The following is a 20,740-nucleotide window of genomic DNA, read 5'->3' as shown; positions in this document are numbered from 1 at the left end:
GATAGATAGATAGATAGATAGATAGATAGATAGATAGATAGATAGATAGATACAGAGACAGAAAAGATTCCTCCAAGCAAAATTCCAAGGACTTAACCTAGAAGATCCTGGAGTCTTTATGCCTAAAGAGGATAAAAAAGAAACACAGCTAAAGGCCCAATGCTGACTTTCCCCGTTCTAAAGCCTTTGGAGAGGACTTTCACCCGGTCACTGGTGCTCCATGCACTAGTTGCCTCTGCTGGAGCAGGCTCTTCTTCCCCCTAGGCCTTGTAGGCTTCATTGAACACACTGGTAGAAAGGAAAGGAAACGCAAGCACAGAAAACACTGCCTGTATAGGAACCTTGACTTCAAATTCTTCTTCTCCCCTTCCCTATAAAATGTCCTTGAGAACAGAAGGCACACACATACCCTCATCCACCCCAACCTCTCCCCGCCCATCTTCTGTGGAAGCTCAGTAGGAGCAATTTGGTTTGAATGTGAATAGGAAAAATATGGAACCCTTTTATAAGAGGGACTCAGGGTGCCAGGGGCTGCCTAGGGTTTAGCACATTCAACCCTTCCCTTAAAGGCCGCATTCAGACCACGAGGCTGTGACTCGGGTCTTCTGTTGCACATATTGCCCTAGGCTTCCGGACCAAAGTAGGACATGCCTGTGTCTCAGCGGCACCTCCAAGAGAGGGAACTTATTTCCTATGGTGACAAGGAACCGGGCACCGCCTGTTCATCCTGTGATTTCATTTCCACTCTCAGCTTGTGAGTCAGAGCTGGCCAATTACTGAGAGGCTGTGTGTATTTTCCAGAGCAGCGCTGAGTAGAGAGAGCTAAATAAGTATAAGGACTGAGTGGGCTTGCTCATAAAGCTGTTTCCTTCCCTTGAAATCAAACTTAATTAAAAAAAAAACAAAACACGTTAGCCCTAGTCTTCCCAGGGCCGGCACTGCCTGGTACAACTATGCAAATTGTGATCTGTCTAAGGTCATGCTGATGGCATGGTGCACAGTTGTACAGGGGCCCACCTGCTGCCGCAGCACAAAGAAATTTAGCCAGATCAGCAATTTTCTGTCGGAAGTCGACTGAGGTTAGCTTTCCCGGGGAATCAGGTACAGTGTCCCATGCCTATACTCTCAACACGTGGAAGACTGAGACAGGAGGATTGCCAGGAGCTTAAGGCTAGCCATGGCTGCATAGTAAATTCTAGGCCACTGTAGACTGAGAGTGAGAATTTGTCTCAAAAACTGTAACGAGAAAAAGAAATGATAACATAAATCAAGAAATACCACTTTAAAGCAGCCCCCCCCCCTCCCCGCAGCACAGTTTCCCAAGGTTTCAGTTCTCTCACTGTCATTGTTGCTTAGTAGCTGATAGGCTACCTCATCTGCTTCCAGGGAGTTTACGGGAGGCAATTTATAACACCTACCTCAAAACCAGAAGGAGACAAGCATTGCCTTCAGGGAGAGCAATAGGAGAGTCTTCTCGGCAGCTTGGGGGCCATAGGAGCTCTTCCCTCCAGCAAAAAAGAAAAAGGAAAAAAAAAAAAAAGGCACCAAGAAAATGAAGTCTAGGTAGGCTCGCTAGGCTCCCTTCAGTCAGTGCATCTCCCAAGATCTGGCAGGTACAGCCCAGGTCTCTGGAGGGCGGGGTCTGACTCTTCCCAGGTGGCTGACACACCCTGCAGGCTAGCCTGGGGAAGCAGAGCTGTTAGCGGCCCAGGCCCACGTGAAATCCTCCAGGGAGACTCCTAATCAGAAGAGAAGAGGCCAGGCTTGAGGCACAGGGAGGTGAGGCAGTAGCGACATGGGAGTTGGGTATCATCGCTGAAAGGAAAGCAAGATGTGCTATGCGGGGGTGGGGGGGGTGGGGTGGGGTGTTAGTATTCAGGTTGAAAGGGGCTTTTTAAATGCGACTCGGCATCATCGGCAATAATCTACTTCAATTTGCTGTAAAAAGACGCCGCTTGTGCCTCTCTCTATATGCGTCTATACATAGACGCCGGAGAAAATGCCCCCACCCCACCTCCACCCAGCCCCAACTTCGTTAAATGTCTTGGCCACATTCCTGTGGCCTGAAGGTTCCCAGGGCAGGACACTGGAGTTACTGGCTCAGCTGGGGCTCTCTTCATAGCTCGGGCCACTGGACCCTGATGTTTTTCTTGGAAGGTCCAGGTTCAGCATCTCGCAGGGGAAACTGAGAGCCTAGCCATTATTGTGAGTTGTCCTCTGCTTCGTTTCTCCTCCTGATGCCTGTCAGGCAACCAAGATAAGGAGGTCTTCCCGACATCCTCAGTTGTCACCAACCCAGCCCGGCAGCCCTTACTCAGTCACCCCGCCTCTCCCCCTACTTCCCATTTCTAAATACACAGCATTGATTTGCACATAGCACATGCTGCCTCCAAATAATTGACAAATCTTCCTCCTCAGCGTAGCCAATGGGATCAGAGGAGCAGCTAGAGTTTCAGCCACTCCACACCCCCTCCCCCATCCCATGGAGACTAAGAAAAAATTGCACATCTAGGAACAATATGTGCAAGCGTGGTCTCCTGGCAATTTGCAGCCAATTACAAGTGTACATTGCTTTGCACAATGGATGTGCTGCCGAAAAGGTTATATGCAAATCGAATTTTTGTAAATTGAATTATATTTAACATGCACCAAGGGAGTGGACTATTTTAGGGAGCCCAAAGTTGAATTCATTTTGTGGGGCAAGGAACTGGTTTTTTAAAGCAAGTTCCTATCCTCCGATTCATATATGTTTCCTTTTGGATAAGAGCAGTGTTTATTAGGTGGGACTTTTCTGACCTGCAGCATGCTGACAGTGCTGAGATGATGATAATAATAAAATTATTATCTTATTGTTTATAATAAATAATAATTTATAATTATAAGATTTATAATTATAAGATTATTACTCTGAGGATCTCCTCAGAGTCCTAGAGGCAGAAGGAAGGCAGAAGGAATCACCATCAGGAACTGGTGGTCCTGCCCCCAAAGGAAATGTGACAGGGACAAAGGGAGACTTGCCAGCACTAATCTGTGAGCTTCCCCATAGTGTTATTGTTGTTTGGGGTTTAGCTCAGCCTGAGCTCTTGGTGCCTATTACATTATTCTCACCAGGGATTGCAGACCTCCCCCCCCACCAGCCCCATCCCAGATGATGTTATATAGCCATGGTCAAACTAATCAGAGTTCTGTTAACCTTTGATAGTCTCAGCACAGAGCCTGTGGCCTCTCCGCTCAGTAAGGCCTTCGCAAACGTCTGGGACCCGAAAGAGCACACAGGAAAAAGTGCAAATTAGAATGAACGAACCCCAAGGTAAAGGGCTGCAAGCTGTAACACTGTGTCAACCTCATTAATTGTGAAGTTTAGTATTCATAAAAATTTAATTACCTAAGAATTCAAACAAAAGAAACACAACTGCCAATATTTAGGGCTGCTGTAATGGTCCATACCTTAAAAAAAAGTTTAAAGGGAGTCTAGAGATAAACTATATTGGTCTCTCTCTCTCTCTCTCTGTATATATATATATATATAATTGTATTATTACATGTTATTATATAATATAATTAACAATAAAACTATATATTATTATCTATATTATATAGAAACTGGGTTATCTATGAGGAAACAGCTAACTCTGAAATGTCAGTAATACAATACAAAGTTGATTTCTGTCTTTCTCAGGGATGAGGTTTGAGTGGCTCTCTACCATGATGTGGTTCATCAGCTCAGGCCTGCCACCTCCAAGGGGACATCCAAGTCTGCTTCACTCAGAAGTTTCCCATTAACTCTGCCCAGGAATGGTATCATCGCTTCTTTGTTCCGTGGGCTGCAACTGTTTACTTGTGCTTGGGAGGGATGACTTTTTACATATGTAGAGGGACCCGGCCTTGACTATGATGTACACTATGAAAATCTAGAAGAAACCAGTAAGGTAAATATTCTGAAATCATTCCATTCCTATATAGCTGGGGCTTTAAACAGATATAAATATAAAATGCAACAAAAGCCATTGGGCACCTTAGGACAAATTTAACATAGAATCTGCAAGAGTTTTGTATACATATTCAATACACAATATTGAAGGACAAAAAAGAAATTAATTCTCATTCTAGTGTTTACATTGAACACAATTGTGATTGAAACTTGAATTTCTTGATACTGGTAAGCAGATCCTATCAAATGGTTTTTTAAAAAGGCAACTTGCAGAAGGCGACTAAGGGTGATGGAAGATACTGAGAGCAAGTAAGGAGGTATTCTTGTCAGCATAGGTAAGTAGACAAAGGCTACCAATACATTAGGCATCTCTCCTATGTGGAACATGCTAGCACTGCTGGACAAAGGTGTCAGCCTTAGTCAGTGCAGAAAGAGGTCAACCTGTCATTGGGATCACTGGATAATCTTAAAAGACAAAGTAGGCTGAGGCAGGAGGATTACCATGAGTTTGAAGCCAGCCTGACCTGAATAGTGAGTTACTGGCCATTCTAGACTACAGTGTGAGAACATGTCTCAAAAAGACAACAATAACAATAAAAATCACAGATTATAAATGTTCATAAATATCTGAAGTAAAATGATATCAAAACATAAAACTATATAAGACATTTTCAGCAAGAGGGGAGAGAGGTTGGCGGATAGTAGCAGCAGAGCAAAGATGAGAAGAACAATGATACATATATATGAAAATATTATAAGGAAACCTAAAAACTTAATAAAAATAAAATAAAAGGTTTCCCTCAGTTTCCTTTACAGTAAAAATAGTATTTTTTAGTGTATACTGTAGGTGTATTTTGGTATTTCATAGGATTTAAAATGGCACTCAGAAGCACAAGGTTTCATCACTGTCCCAAGCTGTAATCGCACCGTCTGCCTGATCGCCACCAAGGGCCAAGAGGGCAGTGTCTGAACGCTCCAGCAACGGTGGAGAGGAGCCCTTATGGCTCCAGGTAGCCCAGGTCAGCTAGGCTTGTGTCTGGAGCAAGATGGAGTGGCAGGGATATCGTATCTAGGGAGACACTTTACAAGCGGCACCTGTCCTGTTAGTGCAGGCTTGGTGAGTCTGTGGCACAGGGTGAAAAGAGGAAGGATCTCCTTGAAAGGAAACCCCTCCAAGGAAGACATAGTCAAGGACAGTTGCCTGGTCAAAAGACTGAGGCACAGAAGGAAGGACGTGACTTTGAGTCTCTCATCCTAGGGCTTAGATTCGCTTTCTTTTTTTTTTCTTGATGATTTTGCTCAGAATAAGGGAGTATTCCTTGTCTTTTCCTACAGTTCACCATGCTAGCCCCTCAGTTCTATCTACTGCACAGCTTTCTTCTACTCCAGATAGTACACTGTTTAGCTACAGCATATCCCCCCTCCCCCGTGTAATACCCTATTTACCACCAATCAAGGGCCAAAGCTCACAATTCCAGTGTAAGTAGCTAACTTTACTGCTCCCACTTCTCCAGCCACACAGCATATTGGAGCTAACCACAGAGAGGGTGTCTTTGAAAGACTGGAGAGAACACAGGACAAGGAGGATTCTAGAAAATAAGGAAGTCAATAGAACGCTTACCTTCTTCCTGCTGCTGCTGGAACTGCCCGTCTACGACGTGGGGAAACACAGGCGGTGGAGAGGCCACCTGTTCTCTATTACTCCAGTGGCTTATATGGGTGTCACCTTGACAGGATCGTGAATCTCCTTGGCAGGCTATCTCTGGGCACCCCTCTGTGTGAGAGTTTGTAGACTTGGTTAACAGAGGTGTGAAGATCCACAGTAGGTTTGGGTGGCAGCATCCCCTGGGTTCGGGTCCCAGACTGAAGTCCAAGGAGAGAAGGAGCAGAGCGTCATCATTCACGTCTCTCTGCTTCTTGACTGCAGTTGCAATGTGACTTGTGGCCTTGTGTTCCTGCTGCCTCGCTTTCCCTACCATGACGGACCCGAGCCTCGAACTGTGGGCCAGTATAAACCCTTCCTCTTTAAATGGCTTCACATAAATAAGGTATTCTGTCCCAGCAACAACAACAACGAGAAAGAGAGCAACTCCGGCTAGCCATGCTTCCTGTTCACTGAGCTGGGAAGCAACTCAGTAACTCGTACATTCTCCCAGAGTGACACACGAACATTCATCTGTATTGATAATAAACTATAAATGATTTGGCATGGTCTTATTAAGGTGGTGGCCACAGAATTAGGCAAAAATGATAGGAGACCCAATTAGGTGCCATTTAAATGTCTCTGATAAAAAGTTTTAATATGGGGGATTCAGGAGGTGGATAGCAAGGAATAAAGTAGTAAGCAGAGAAACTGAATTCAAGGGTATGGTAAAGAAATGTAGTGACAGAGATCCTAAAAGTATGATCTTAGGGAGTGGCCTGTCACACCTTTGAGTATTGACAGCAACCATCCACGGGAGAAGCTTCGTGCATCCCCTCAGAGTGGTGGGTACAAATCCACTTAGTGTCTGGCATCCTGGCCTTTAATCGTGACTAAACCCAAGCCAGCTCAAAATGCCTCTCTTAAAAACTGCTTAGGAAGGTTTCTTCAAGTTTCTTTTAAATGACATACTTTTTTCCCCCCTTAGTGGTTTTGTATTTTAAACTAGAAAGATTTAAATATACTTCCTTTCAATCTATAGTTATATGTATATACACACTAATATACTTACATATATAAAATGTATAGACTTTTTTCTAAGAAAATTTAGAAAATAAGAGAAAGTAGTAGTAACTTTGTGTATATTCATTAATTTTGGAGAAGTGGTACTGATTGACAGAATTGTGTGTGTGTTAAATATACGCATGTGGGTGTGCATGACTGCGTGCACACGTTCAGAGTTCCATGACACCCTGCTAGAAGTCAGTTTTTGGAAACTAACTTTAATACACAAGTGTTCATGCTAGCTACGGTGACATCTTGACAACCTTTAGAGAACACAAGATGTTGCGTCAAAGACAGCTAAAACTCATATGTATCTTTAAAAACTATCCAAACGTCCATAGTAGGAAGGATTGCCCTTTAAAATAGCCACTCTGGAGGCCCTCGGTGCTTTCTTTGATGGCTCAAAGCTTCCTACAAACTCACCTGAGATTATTTTCAGAGCTAGTTTATCCTTTTCCCTCTGTCAGACATATTCCATTGGAAATTGGATGACAAAATTATCTAACATAAAACCGAACATGTCGCCATCTTCCATGTCTGCAGTTTGACACAGGCACCCAAAGGGATGCATTCGGGGCAGGACAGAAGACTTCCTCTTCGCGTATCTGCCCTGGTCCCTCTCCAGTCGCTCTGTGAGGGGCTTTGCTCTTTTCCTAGAGAGGAAAGGGGTTTCCCCAACCAAAGTTCAACAGAGGCACGGACAGGAATGTCTCCTAAGACTAAAACTCACCAAATTTTGGAGTAGGAGTTTGGTCTGGGGCTACTAAGACGTGGGGATGTTCAGAGAGTGGAGGTTGAGCCTGTGGGGGCTGTCCTCGAGGTCAGTGATATGTTTCTGGAGCCTCAAGCAGATGTGTTCAGAGACAGAAACAAACCCACGCAACAGATACGGGGACTCAGAGCACTAAGTCCGTGGGAGGCCAGTGACAACTGCTTCTGAACTTGGTGGATAACACATTTCTTCTGGTGTTAACAATCTAAATTCCAGTGGGTGTACAGTAGGATAGGAAGGATGAGGGCAAAGGCAGGTTAGAGAGGAAAAAAATGCAAAGGAAAAATCCCTGATTTGACTTGGGACCTTACAGCAGCACTAATTTAGGCTCTACGAGTCATTATTATTGTTCTGACTCATTTGTGGAACAGAAAGCTTCACACACGCCATGTTTCCTTGTCTGATCATTTGCCAGTTCCGAGCTATGCAACACCTCTCCGCTTTATTAAATATAATGATACAAAGACTGGGTCATGGGCTAGAGATGTGCCCTCCTGAATAATTAAAACAAAATTTTCTTTAAAACAATAGATAGATTTGCACTTGGTTTTCTTTTTTGATCTTCACCAAATCAATGACAACGAGCAAAGTGACTCCTTTGTATTTGCTCTGAAGTCAATTGCTTTTAATGCATGTCAGGTAATCCTAAAAACAAATTCTGCCAAGCTTCAAGGGGAATCTCAGGCATGTGCTCTGCATGAGCGGTAAAGGACAGGACGTCTCACAAAGGGCTGGGGACTCTGTCTCTGTATGGTCCTTTATCATTTGAGCAGTCATGTTGACCTGGCCAGGTGCTGTTCACACATCTGCCAAATGAATCTGCATCAGTAGGCATGATCCGAGAAGCCCAGAGACGCCCCAGGGGCCTTTCAGGGCAATTCATTTGTTCATCCCTTCGCTCGTTCATTCAGGCAAAGTCTTCAGGAAGAATTTCACATGCGCAGGACACAGGCAAAGCTCTGGACTTGAGTCTGTAAAGTTGTGCGAACTGGTTTCTTTCTGTGAAGTCCTATCAAGGACACAACCTCTCAAGGGGGGACTGCTCCACTTAGCATTGGAAATTACAGTGTGGCTCAGCAGGCGAAGTGGATTACTAACAATTAATAATGATTACTACAGTCTAAGGGGTTCTAAGTTCTCATTTATTCCAGAGTGATCCTGGGACCTCAGTTGGAATATATGGATAATGGAGGAAATACCTGCTCTCTCGAGGACAACCATGGCAAAATTCTAGAAAGATTGGAGGGTAAATAATGGTCAGGAAAGGTGGCAGAGGAAGTGGAAGATGCAAAGGCACCCTGGGTTTATAAGGTGCTTTGTACACCAGGGGTTGGATTTACGAGGGTTAGGAGTAGGATTTACAAGGCATGGGGAGGGGTACAGGGTGGAGGAGAGGAGATCATTCAGCTTTACAGGATCTCAATTTGCTTCATCTTGAAACCAGAGGAAACAGTATCTTCCTTGTAGGTTAGTGTGATGATCAAATAAGATACCGTGAAAGAAGTGACCCGAGTAATGTCAGGATGCGGGGGTACCCAGATCAGCACTTAATGGACAAATGGATGATTGGAAAAGCAGCTCGTGGAGAAGCTGGAGAAAGACTGAGCCAGAGAAAACCGATGTTTTCTCACCTCCTTCCACTGGACTCTTCTCACCGGGGCTCGGGCTTGTGCGCTCAACCCCTGTGCCGCTGTGATAGCCAAGGGTCGTTTTCCTGCATCGGTGGAGCTCACATTGGTAGAACGTCCTCTAATAAGATCATCCCGTGTCTACTGAAACCCCAGCTTCAAATATTCTTCCTTAAGGACTCATACTCATGCTGAAGCAATTGTCCCACATTGCAGTTTGGAGGTTATGGTTACTGTTCACTTGGCTCTCTTTAAGAAACTAGGCCACGAAAACTTCTTCCAGCTACCCCGTGAGTTTGCCTACTGATATTGCCACCTACTTCCCTTTCTGTGTTGCATCCTGTACTTTTCCTGTCCCAGGCAGTGGTATGGGACTAGAGCAGGGTGATGGGGTGGGGGCGGGGCGCAGAAGGACTTCCGCTCCTGGCTCTCCACTTGACGGGGAGCTTGGAGAGGTAATAACAGTGGTTTTGAGGAAACTCGTTCTTCCTTCGCCATAATTTCACGCGCTCTGCTCTCGAGATACTTTGGGAACGTGCCACAGGTAATGATTTGAGAATCGACAAAAACTGAATTCATAGTCAACTTTAAAAAATGATGTCAGGGATGTGGGTGAGATGGCTAAGCAGAGACAATGCAATGAGGCCAAAACCCTGAGTTTGATTCCAAAACCTGTGTAAAAAAGCCAGATGTGGTGGTGCATGCATATCTCATCATCTGTAAGCTTGGTACTTCCACAGTGAGACGGGAGGCAATGACAGACGTGTCCAGAAGCACGACAGAGGCAGGAGATCCTGCCTCAACACTGGGGAAGAGGAGAGTCAACTCCTGAAATGTATCCTCTGACTCCTACATGAGTGTTGTGCCATGCATGAACTTGTACACACACACACACACACACACACACACACACACACACACACACACACACTTTTTTTTTTACTTAATTTTTTTTCTGATGATTTTAGGCTAATTCCTGAACCAATAAGCGCTGACTTACTGATTTATAAAATGGAACATATTACTGCCTTTGGATGATGAAACAAGATAATGTTGCAGAACTTATCACAAACTATAGGCCAAAGAGGTGTTAATCTTGGCCAGGTATGGTGGTGCAAGCCTGCAATCCCAGGACAAACAAGCAACAGACAAACAACAAATGTTAATCTTGATCCCCACAGTATTGTGTGTAGCTCTCTGGTTCTCAGGTCAACGAGCAGCATGAATTTCAGCCACTAGTGTTTTTTATGTTGTTTCCATTTTTTTTGTTTTTTTTTTTTTAATCAGCATTAGCCAAAGAGACCTAAGCTAAAAAGAGACAGTGTCACTGCTTTTTGAGACCTAGGAGCATGTATGGCCCTCAGTGTGACACGTGGGGTGTCCAAGAGCTGTAGACCATGGTCTAGCCTAAGCTGTCCTCTTTGACTGCCCTTGGGAGATCAGTCTCTATAAAGATACTGTTTCCCACCTCCACGGAGAGGTTCCCATGTGGGCCAGTGGGGCAAGCCATTTTCTTCTTCCTTTATAGCAGTCGTTGCCATCAGGCCTTAGGCGCTGTGCCTCCCAGCTCTCCCAGCAAAGACGTGCAAGACTCTTAACACAGTCATCCATTCCCTTCTGAACCATTGTGTCTGTCCCTGGCTTCCTTGACAGAATACGGATTTCAGATTTACGCAGTGAACTTGAGTATGAATCAACCATGAAAACCTGTGCTTACAAACCCGCAGTTTAAACCCTTAAGTGGGAAGCTAATACGCAGGAAATAAGAGCCAAGACCCAAAGCCTCCCGCTCTTGGCTGGGTGGGCACCTGCCAAAAAGTGCACTTCCTGCTTCCCAGTCCCTTTTGTCCCGAGCTGCACTTCTGTTCCCATCAAGTGGTCAAGGCCTTGCTCCCTCCAACCCTCCCTGCAGATGAGGACTTGGGAGTTATTAACAACGGAAGCTCAATTGTCCCCCTTGGCTTATCATTACTAAACAGGCAGAGGAGAGCTTTAGCCTACCATTGATTTAGATTAGTCTGTCCGTTTCGATATTATTAATTGCCCAAGTTAGCATACCACATGTCAACATCCAAAGCCAACTTCCTCCGAGTTAACTATTTCATTTGTGGCGCCCTTCCCCTCTACTGTACCTGCAGCCCTTCTTGCAGGCTTCCCGGGCCTGTAGACAATGTCTGGCAGGTATCCCTTCAACTATTGCCACCCCAAGTTATTAGGCTGGGGATCAACACAGGTTGCTCCTTTCAGGGGAGGCCACCAGGCTAATCTTTTGAAGTGACATTTCCCTAATAACTTAGCATTTGCCAAAGTTCTCCGTCACATCTGTGGAAAGTAAACAGGAGGGTTAATTTAGTTCTCTGATCTCTTGTTATAAGCCTAATTATTTTACATGTCTTCATTTCATTAATGAATTGCTGCTTTTCGCATGCAGCTCCTTCCCCATTGCTTTTGTTTAAACCTCCTGGTGGGAAGGGATAGATTAATTTTGTTGTGCCTTAATGAAACTGTATGCTACATTAGATTTAACCATTTGGCATGCACTGCCAACATCACCATTATGCATAATGAATTATTTTTTGTGAGTCCCAAACTACTATAGACCTTCAGTGTTTCCCCTTCAGACACTGTGACGAAGAGACTGGCAGGCGCTTGCAGTGAGCTCCTTCATTGCCTCTGGTGTCTGCGGAAACGGGCCTGTCGTTTTCCACTTTCTGCCAACGGCACAGAGGCATCTAGGTTTCTTGCTGAAAGGAACCCAGATAGGTGATGGATTTTCAGGGAACATCTTGCAAGTGAAATTAGCAAGTTAGTTTTAAGGTTGTGAGGACAGAGCACTGAGCTAGCACCTTGAGGCAGGCTCGAAAGGTCATTGCTGTCACATCTAAAGCAGACGTGGCTCATCCCTGTTGGTAAGCAAGGGCCATTTGTGGTTGGGCTGGTCTAGCCTGGGCTTAGCTGGCAGTTTGGCTCCAGGCTGCACTGACTGGGGCATCTTATGTCTCCACTTATCTTCTGGGACCAGCAAACTAACCAAAGAGATGGCAGAAGCTAAGGAGGTCAGGGTCAAAGGTGGATTTAGAACCTTATAATAGACATGGCTGTGCTCACATATTCGCCGCACTCCCAAGGGTATTGCTAAGCCCACAGTTGAGAGTCTGGGAGGTTTCCTCTGTGAAGAGGCATGGCATAGATGAGGCTGTGAGAAATGGCAAATGATTGAGACCAGCAACCAAATGGTTGATACGGTTCTAAAGGTTGTCTGGGTTCTAGGTTGAGCCATTTGCTAAAATTAAGGTGGGCCTAGCCTGAACTTACGCTTAGGCAGAGCTCCGAGCATGTCAGGCTGCCGACTTCCTGACTTACCACTGAGACAAATCTGATGCAGTGTGGCTGGAACCAAGTCTCATCGAGTTCCATACATTCTCATGACTCCTTCTACCTAGATCTTGGATTCCTCGTGGTTTGCTGCTTTGAAAGCCATCTCATTGGTTTCCTAAGTTGCCTATTTCCAGATTTTTTTTCTGAATTGGCTTGGAAAACATTTCCTTTTACAATCATTACTAATTGTGTCTCGCCTGGATGTGTCTACATAGCCCCTTCCAGAAGGATCTCTATATTTACGATTTGGAACAGCTGCCCTTTTGCTTGAAACTGGAATCTGGCTTGTTCTTTGTCCTGGAAACTATCAGCTTGACCTTACGGCCTTGATCTTTCCCCCACTCTGAATTCTGGTTCCCAGACTTAAAGTCCAGGTAGAAATAGGGGCAATCAATGCCAGATTTCAATGGTATCTTACAATCTTCTGAGTGTCCCCTGCAATTCTTTTGATATTTAAAATGCATTTCTGTAGACTGAGGATTGAATTTAGGGCTTTGCACATGCCAGGCAAACACTCTGTCACCAAGACACACCCCCAATCATTATTTCTAGACAGGGTCTTGCTATCCTAGGCTGGCCTTGAACTCATCCAGTGTCCAGGCAGGTCTTGAACTTGGAATCCTCCTGTCTAGGCTTCACAGTGCCTAGCATTAGAAGCCTGCAATTTTGGAAAAAGTTGGGCACTCAGGGTTGGAAAAGACAAGGACAAATTGTTTGAATGCAGAAAAGATTAGGAACCCAAGAGGAGAAAAACACTTACCTAAGGAGAGTTTAAAATTGGGTTCTACGTTCTGGGTTCAGTGGCAGATGCTGCGGCCACAGGTAACGGCCTACAGACTCCACTTGCTTTGCTTGGACTCTTTGTACGACTCTTCCTGCTTTCAGCATTTGTCTTCAGAGTTCCCCTCACTGAGGCCGTTTCTCCACGACACTTTTGTCAGTCATTCAGATCTTTCCTACAACACACCTGCTTCCAGATCACCATCTTTGCTCTGGTGTCTTCCCTGGCCTCCCCATGGTCCTTGATGCTCACCCTTCCGCTCCTCCTGGGCACTCCCTGTCTCCTGACCCTACTTGGCGTTTTAGCCTGTGTACTTGACACCATCCCACACACTGGACAGTTTCCTTTTTGTTTTGTCAGTTGCATCCTTCTTCCAGAGTCGATGCTTCTTGGTTGTCTGTTTTGATTTTTCTGCCTTTGTGCTTCTAGTATGTATAGTGAGCACTCAATCAATGACTGCAGAATGAGGGAAGAAAGAAATGACAGAAGGGGCGGAAGGGTAGCCAGAGAGGACTGGAGGACAAACCCAGGCAGAAATCAAAGCAGGATGTACAATCGCAGGAAGTCACACAAAGTTCATACCCAGATCTCCAAGAGGCGAGTCAGTTGGGTGCTCAGAAGTCACTGCTGTGCTCAGCATCCACCTCTACCGGCTCCTCATCTAGAGTATCCAAACTGAACTGGCATTCCTTGCCACCACTTAACGATCGCCATCCTGACTCCTATGCGCCTGGGTGGCTTGCTGAAACAGCATCCATTTCTTACTCAGCTAGATAGCTCAGCATCTTGCGTCTTCCAAAGATGCCCTGACTTCATATGTCCCTCGCTCTCTCTCTGCCCATTATTCCTATCACCTCCTAACGGGCAGTGGGCACCTTAATCAGCTCTCTGTTTCAGCACCCCAGCCCTCAGTCTCGCTCACTACCATGTTCCCTTGCCTCTAGGACGAAGTCCAGACTTAACAGCATCACGTGAAGCCCTGTGTTCTTACTGCTCATTCTAGCCTCATCTTCGCTCCTGCATCAAGGTGAGTCTCCACTGTCCTCTACACTTGATAGGCCCCTGGGACTCTCACCTATCTATGACTGTGAAGTTTGTGATATCATTTGTCCATGTTTTCCTTGTACATGTTCTTAGATATGTTCAGTTTTAAAACTATGTTTAGTATTTATCTCCCTAATCAACATTGTTCAGGAAATCATAGACATTATTGTTCTTATATAATAGGCACACGGAAACTAAAATAAGAAGTATCCATACATGGTCCCCGTAGGATCACCTTGTGGGCTACGGGAGCTGGGCCCCACCCCACTTTCAAACCACTGAAGTATGTGATTTGGTTAATTAAAACCTATTGAGCTGAATTAGGGTGTGGTAACAGAAACTGTGATTCCAGTACTTGAAACGCTGAGGCAGGAGGATTGAATTTCTCCTACACTGTGGCTACTGTTCCACATGCCCTGGGTGTATTCATTCATTTGAGGCTCATCAGAACCCCATGAGATGGAGCTAAGCTAAATTTCATCTTACAGTAAAGAGTCCTGGGGCTCACAGGTCGTCATGTCCCACAGATAATAAGAAGTTGACTTCGCATTCAGGCTTAATTATTGGTTAGGCCACACATTTCTTCTCTCTGTTCACATAGCATCTGCACAGGGCTCACTGCTGCAGATGCCTTCAGTGTTTAGACTCATGACAGTGGAGCCTGTTCTGATGGGACAGTGGGTCACCCGGTGAGGAGGATGGTAGGACACCCAGAAAGGGGACCTCATAGAAGGCAGCATCTCAGTTGTCTGAGGTTTTCTAGGTTTGCTTCCAGAATCTCCTGACGAAAAGTTGGCATCATCCTGACAGAATCTCAGGCTGCTAGCTTTTTCTGCTGCCCTGTGCACTTTGGGTCCCTAGAGATGCTCTGAGCTTTCCAGCTCTGAGTAGGAAAGTGATGGAGCCAGATTGCCCAATTTCTGCCTACACCTCACAAGCACAGCCCCCGTTGTGCATAGCAGAGGCCTGCCTGCCACAAAAGAACCTCAAGGTCACATGCTAAGGCTTCATGGTATCTACACTTTATCTTTAAAAAGAAAATCTTAACTCATGTCCCCTCTTTCCCTGCTGTTGGGTGTTTCAAGGAGTCTGTGCGTGTTAGCGTCATTCCTGTCACATGCCTGTCACCACGGCTGGGAGCCTATGTGTCACAGCATCCGAGATGATGCGGCCAGATACTATCGACCAACTCAGCATCTCTCTGAGAAACCATGCTCAGCTACAACCCTGTGGGTAATAAACAGGATGGATGTCCTCTAGCCCCTGATAGACTGTTATCTACAAATGTATAACTCAAAAGAAATTACCACCAATATTCTTTTAATTGGAAATATCCTTCTTCCGCCTAAGCAGATATGTTCAAGCCCCTCTCTTACTGAAGCCATCCGCAGCCGAGGAACATGTGTGTGAATGACAGCCTTTTAATCTTCCCCTGTAATCAGCTCCCCAAGCCCGAAAGCTGAGTCTGTGAAACTGGCAAACCCCATCTACTCCTCGGCTCCCCCTTCCCGCAGAGGCTCGGGTGGGCTGCCCTGCCCTTTTCCCTAACTTTAGCACTGGGACATTTTTGAAAGCCAGGATATTTTTCACCCTGGGCTTGATCTGCCATGAAAATCAGCCGACCTAGAAAAATAAAGCGTAGGCGAAGCGGCTTTTCTGATCCCATTATTGATAAACTCTAAGAGTTCATCAATGAAAATTAGAAGTTGTTAATCCTGTACATTTACCCCCCTGATTTTTAATTACAGAAAAGAGAAGTAACGGATAACGTCTGGGGTTGCGGAGACACCAAAGCTGTCGAGAGAAAATTAAATTTACAGTCAGAGATTTTGTTTTCTCAAGTGTCCTTACAAAATGCAAAAGAGGCTCCTGGCATCGCCAAGGCAATTCAACTGATTTCCTAAACTGGCAGGATTTTCTTCGAAGACACCCTCCTTTCTTTGCCAACAGAGTGTATTAATGGCGAGGACTGAACCTAAAGGGAACTCATTCAGAAGAAAACTGCATTAAAAGAACATTAAGGGCGATGTTTTAAAGTCTGATTTAAACTCATGAAAGCAAGGAGATTTATTGTTGAAGCCAAATCGCCGTGCTGATGCGCCCTGCCTGGTAATACATTCTGATTGGAGCACGGGGGATTGAATCGGTGCAGAGGCATCCTTCATTGTGGCCTCAGTGTTCCCGCCGCTGAGCCAGGAGATAGTGATGGGGGCGGTGTGTGGCGGGGGAACAGGCTGGGGACAGCCACATTTCTGAAAGCAGATGGGCTAACATCCCACGGGACGTGGCGGGGGAGGGGGGACTCACCAGGGAAGTAGGAGAAGGGCGCTGCCGACTGAGGTCAGCCTTGATATTAGCCCACAGCTCAGCAGCTCAGCTGCTTCCCATCACAAGCAGCCATAACTATAGTGTGTGTGTGGTGGTGTGTGTGGGGGGGGGGGCGTTGCTGTCTGGAGAATTGAAGGCTCAGCAGGAAGTTCCAGCCCATGTCCTCTGAATCCTAGCCATCCCAGCCGCCTGCCTGCCCAGCTTGGGAGGAAAACCTCCGCTTGAGATGCCCCTTCTACAGTCAAAGGGACCTATGACAGAATGAGCTCTAACCTTAACCTGCTGCTCTATTTTACTTGGCAACTGCTTTAAATCCAATGCAAGTATTTACTTGCACTGCAGACCTGGACGCTAGCCAAAGGGCCAGCTGCTTGCCATCTTGCAAGTCAGGATCTGATTTCTAGATTAGCAGTGTTTGTGCCAATGTTGGAAAGGTACACGGAAGTTACCTGGAAAAATCAAAGGACCCAGCCTTGAACTTGTGCCCCCACCCCCACCCCCGTACCTCCTAGTTCAAGGTCACATCTCCCAGGAAGCTGCTGTAACTCAGCTGACCATATCATCACATTATATTCTAAAGAGCAATAGTCTCTGGAGTGTGCTATAGCTTTTTCCACTAGGCCTTCAAATGGCTCCCCCTTGGTGCCATTTTTAGCGTTCCAACACCTGAAAAGATGTCCATTTCTTGGACTACCTATCTGTTTAAGTGGTCACATTTGGATCGCCAAAAGACAGCAGAGACATGCCAACGGGGCAATTTGTGGAAACTAGAGGACCTCAGAGTGTCATCCGGGGAGGGACTCAGAAGTGTGTGTGGCGTTGTTTGTTTTGTTTTCTGAGTCTGATTGTTTCTTCAAAGCAGAGTCTCACACGAGCCTAGGATGACCTGGAATTCACCTAGAAGCCCAGGCCAGCCTCTGAGCACAGTGATGGCACCTCCTACCTCCATCTCCTGAGTGCTGGGATTGTAGGTGGGAATCACTACTCCTAGAACAAAAAGTCTTCGGTGAAAGTCAGGCATCAGCCTTTGGAAGCCTCCTCCAGGAAACAGAATCAGGAGGGGACTTGGAGGGCTCAGGTAACTAGGTGGGATGTGTTTAACTAGCAATTTGGATGTTGAACGCTTCTCAACATCCCAGAGAATGGAGCTGTGTAAACAAATAAGCCAAGAAAATGCAGCAAGTAAAGTAAAGCCGTAGAAGAATGCTCACCGTAGCAGAAGCAGCTTCAGGGAGGACTGGGGAGGATGGCCCGCAGGAGGAGGACTGGGGAGGATGGCCCGCAGGAGGTGGGGCTTGAAAACAAAGTAGAAGCTGCTCAAAGGCAAGGAGTAAGCCATGTGGAGGGCAGGGAATATGAAGCTCAGAGTGGGGACAAGCGGACCAGGGACTGCGGAAGGAAGACTTGTACAGGGACTGGCTGTACAAGTGCATCCATGCTCACAAAGCTCCCCTGTAATTCTCGGGACCATTAACTCTCTCTGGCAGCGAGTAGGAAACCAATGGCTAATTTTAGAAGCTTCTCAATTATCATCGTCTGAGGCAGAAAACTCAAACCTTGTTACACACATTGTTGTGCTATTTGATTTAAAGAGGATGGCCTCAGGGCGGGGGTGCGGAGAGTCCATACTAGTTTGGATGGCATGAAGCACTGAAGAAGACCCGCATCCCAGCCCCCCCAAAACTGCTCATACATTGAAAGTTTCCTGAGCGATCGTCATGGACTCCCTGAAGTCAACCTATAAACCTCCGCCTCTAATAGCTCAGTCTAGAGAGAACTGGGGTAAAAACAAACAAAAAAATGCTCTTTAAGGAGAATTTCATAGATTGTATCAGAAAATGGTGCATCAGGATGTTCATGCTTGCTTTCTGATGGTTCTCAACATTGTTAAAGTGTGTGCATGTGTGCATGAATGCATTTTAAGCAAAAGCAGCAACCTAGGCTTGCTAACAGTTGATGAATCTGGGGGGATGGTATATGGGTGTTCGTTATAATTTCTTTTGACTGTCTGTACATTTGAAATGTTAAAAGGGGGGGGAAGCAAAGAAAAACAAAGCCCTAGCTCAAGGCAGAAGTAACAGGAACGAATATAAAGTGATGAGCTTTATTCATTTATATTCCTTTACCATATTCTGTCTGAACACACGCGGTCGTGGTTCAATATTCCCTCGGAATAATCGATAGGCGGGAGAGAGCCTGACGGGAGGCACAGTGGTAGAGCTCGAAGTGGCCAGCGTCAGTGATGGGCAGCTCCTTGAGCAGGGCAGCCAAAAGGCATAAGGACAGCAGACGGGAGGAAGGCTGAGCAAAATTAATTCTGTATGCAGGGTTTTGAAAGGTGTGGGTGATGAACTGGCGTGGGTCGCAAGAGGATAAGTGGGATTAAAGGGACTGTGTGTGAGGACATCATGACCAAGGATGGGGTGGACGCTCGGAAGGAGGCAAGGGTTGGGAAGTGACATGTATGTCTGTTGCCTGGAGATGATGTGTAAAACATAGGCAAAGCAGCTGATTTCATTTCTGCAGCCTAACAGGGCTGGCAAGATGGGTGAGGGCTGCCCAGCTGGAGCTGAGCCTTACAGTGTCCCCATTGTGCTGCTAGATTGCATCTGTGCCCACAGAGCTCCAAGCAAGAGTCAAAGATAAGTAAACCCCCAAGGCGACCCCAGTGCAGTGTGAGAAGAACACATCTAAACAGCTACCTCTGGACCTCTTGCAGCCAATGCCCGGCAGAGGAAAAAAAAGCTGAGTCCCTTCAGTTTCATAAAAAACTTACCAATGAGCCAGGCGGTGGTGGTGCACACCTTTAATCCCAGCACTCAGGAGGCAGAGGCAGGCGGATCTCTGTGAGTTCGAGGCCAGCCTGGTCTACAGAGTGAGTCTGGGACAACCAGAGTTACACAGAGAAACCCTACTTCGGAAAAACAAAAGAAAACAAGACAAAACCTTACCCATGCCCAACATTCTCCATTTCTCTGTACAGATATTTAACTGGTCTGAAAAACATGACTTGGACATAGATTATGGATCATGTGATCAGTTTGTGGCAAATACGTCTCAGCTGCATGAAAATACTGGCCCCAGTTAGTACTAAATACCAAAGTGGCCCTCTCTGCCCTGCAATACACGGGTATTGCTGTGGCTGCGGAGGACAGGCCTTCTAGAATGAGATTTGAATTGGGATGCCAAAGAATAGCAGTTTTCCAAGATGGGAGAGGAGGAAGGGAAAGAGTGGGAGGGAGGGGGAGGGAGGAAAGAAGGGAGAGAGAGAAGAGAGAGATTCCAGAATGAACAGGGTAGCAGAACATAAGCAATCGTAGCCCCATCTCCAGGTTTCTTTCCAGGAAATGGGTTGAGGAGTTAAGGAAAACCCTGTAAAACGGAGCAGTGGTTCCCCATAGCCCGAGTTCCCATAGCAGGACTGTGTGCATTGCCTTCCTGGTCGAAGAGCTGTGTAGCTGCTCTCAGACGTTCCTCTCCTCAGTGTCTGAACTCAGGTACCTGGAAGAGTTGCCGGAAGACCCTGCTCTGCGTTGCTTTCAGCTGTTCTCTCTGCTCCCCACCCCGACTACACCCAGAAAGGCCCATGTGCTCTGTGCCCTAAAAGCAGGGGGCGGTTCTCTCTCTTCCCAGAGTAGGATGTGGGAATTTAAAAACTTCTCCCTATGCAGTCAGACCATCATATCCTTGGCATCCCCTTCCTCCCCACCTCTCCTAGGCTAATGTTTCCTGTAGACTCCGTCTATGCATTTCATGCTCCTAACAGTTCCACAGAGAGGTTAACCCCTTTATCTGGACGGGGTGGGGGAGAATAGTTAGGCAGCTTGTGTGAAGTCACACGGCCAGGTTATGATAGAGCAGATTCGAGGACCATATGGGATGGCTCTGGAACCCAAGCTCTCAAAAATCCCCATGAGGTGGGTGAGGGAGCTGACTCTCCCCCCTTTACCAGGTGGAGCTCTCGAGAAAGCGGACCCTGGACCTTCCCTAGGCAGTAGACAGAGAGGTACGGTGAACTGATCCGAGAACGTGAGCATGGGGTATGGGTGGATGAGAGATGCCACTACCCCCCCACCCCCGGCCTCCCCTCACCCCTTACTACCTGTGGTGAGTGGGAGAGATGGCCCTGAAATCCTAAAAGTAGGAGAGCTGCAGTCCTGGGAGAGTGACC

The sequence above is a fragment of the Myodes glareolus genome, chromosome 15 (genome assembly GCF_982192425.1).
Source record: "Myodes glareolus chromosome 15, mMyoGla1.1, whole genome shotgun sequence".
Lineage (NCBI taxonomy): Eukaryota > Metazoa > Chordata > Mammalia > Rodentia > Cricetidae > Myodes > Myodes glareolus.
The sequence above is the reverse complement of the archived record's forward strand: the minus strand, read 5'-3'. Positions refer to the sequence as shown.